The sequence below is a fragment of the Pteropus vampyrus genome, unplaced genomic scaffold, assembly GCF_000151845.1.
Source record: "Pteropus vampyrus isolate Shadow unplaced genomic scaffold, Pvam_2.0 Scaffold413, whole genome shotgun sequence".
Classification (NCBI taxonomy): Eukaryota; Metazoa; Chordata; class Mammalia; order Chiroptera; family Pteropodidae; genus Pteropus; species Pteropus vampyrus.
In genome coordinates this window covers 175,033-177,133 of record NW_011889194.1, presented here as the reverse complement: position 1 = coordinate 177,133, position 2,101 = coordinate 175,033, and the positions used below count along the sequence as shown (strand labels likewise).

General features: G+C 49.9%; 1 protein-coding gene across 1 annotated transcript in view; it reads left to right on the top strand.

Moving 5' to 3' along the window:
* XYLT1 (xylosyltransferase 1) overlaps positions 1-2,101 on the top strand; it is a 74,845-nt gene that overhangs the window by 48,075 nt on the left and 24,669 nt on the right.

Below are 2,101 nucleotides of genomic sequence, written 5' to 3'. Positions count from 1 at the left end.
CTTCCCCAAGACACTTGGCTCCTGTTGGTCACAAAATCATCACGATACATTGATTTTGTTAGAATAAGACATTTATTGTCATTTCCTAGAAAACCACTGTAAAAAAAAAAAATGCAAACCTCTGATATCTACAATGTCGGCGGCACAGTTGTGCGGTGCGAAACCCGCTCAGCTGTATATCCTGGCCCTTTGAAGACGCAGCTGCATCAACTTTTGACAGATCCTCTGCGGTCATCGATCCTAAAATAACGACTTTCTCGACACCAAGAATCCCTTTTCTAAGTTCGAATATCGTTCTGTCATTTCCTGACAGACGGACAATAGCGTTGGCCTCATCGGTCACATCAGAAATTGCAGTGATCCCAAAGACAGCCAGCCAGGGCTTCTGCTGGACCCGCACTAGTCCCCTGCTCCGACAGCCATCGTGGCTAGATGCTTGGGACTCAGCCTTTCCTTTCAGCTTTGAAAAGTATTTGAAAAGCTCTAGGGAGGCTGTCACCACATTTCAGGCCTCAGGGTAGGAAGCTAGCTTAGTTTAGGCTGCAAAGTACGATAGGCAAGGTGGCTTATAAACAACAGAAATTTACTTCTCACAGTTCCGAGGCCGGATGTTCAATATCGGGGTGGCCGCATGGTCGAGCGAGGGCCCTCTTCCAGGTTGCCGACTGTCTACTGAAAGTTCTCACTCTGTCCTCACATAGCCCAAGGGGTTAGGGATCTTTCTGAGGTCTCTTTTCAAAGGGCACTAATCCCCACATATGAGGGCCCTACCTTCAACTCCTAATGACCTCCCAAAGCCCTCGCCTCCTAGCACCGTGAGATTGGGGTTGGGATTTCAACCTGAGAAGCTTGGGGAGACACAAACACTCCATTTCAGAAGCCCCGCTGCATAGACGGAGATGGGCGAGGACCCAGGGCTGAAGTGTGGCCTCTGACATGCCAGCAGCCTCCTTATCAGACCTGAGAGATTGTAGGTGCAGCTCCCAGTTCACTTGCATCCTAATTTCTGACTTCAGAAAACTCCAGAGCTGCTTCTGTTTCTGTTGGGCCCGTGACACCTCCCGTGAACGGTCCATCATTTCTTCCTGGCTGTGCCCTCCAGACCACTCAGGTGGTGGCCTCCAGACCACTCAGGTGCTGTGCTTCTAGACCAGACAAGACAGTGCATCTCATTTGATGGTTTCCATGTCCCCCACCAGCATCTGGGGCAGTGCCAAGATCTGGGAGGGGTGACGGGCTTGTCATCACTGGGCCAGGTTTTGCTATTCTGCACACATGTTAAGTAATCAGCTTTTAATCCTATTTCAGCGAAAATCACCTTTTCTCTCAATTCTGATAACCTCCTCATCCATTATCTTGAAGGAAATTTCTGTATCATTATGAAAGGACACAGTTCAATCGGTAATTGGGTACTTTTCCCCACCGCTTGATGGAGAATATGCTTCTCTGTGGGCTTGTAGGCAATTCACGCTTAAAGTCCAGGTTCGTGGACATGTCATTTAGCATCACAGGAAGGTCTGCTGTGGGTGGTGGGCGGAGCCTCATTTTGCCCACCCGCCCATTGAGAAGAGGCTATTTGGGGCTTTGGTTGTTTCCATCCAGATGCCCATCCTGACGCTGGCCCTCTCTGTCTCACCCCTCCCCTGGCACACACAGGCACACTGCACTGCAGGACCCTGACAGATGTGCCTCCCCCACACCAGCATCTCTGCCTTGTCCTCCCTTCTCCCAGACTCCCTCCAGGGGACCAATTCAGAAGAAGTCTGAAGGCTGTGCCATAAATTTATAGCAGGCACACACGTATTTCCCAGCAGTTTCTCACAGAGAGCAGAGAGCAGGCGGGGAAATGTACCTTCCTGGATCTGGAGTGGTTACACAACAGAGTCCAAAAAGAAGTCGGTCTCAGTCCATGTGTGTGTGTGTGTGTCTGTCTGTCTGTCTGTCTGTCTGTCTTTCAGCAACTCCAGCCATATCTCTTCTCTACAGTCTCTTTTTTCACTTTTAACATTGCCTCTTTCTCAGATACTTGGGAGAGGCTGGCCAGGAGTCTTAGGATTAGAGAAAGATGATAGTGCTCCGTTCAGCACCATGGACAGCAAGC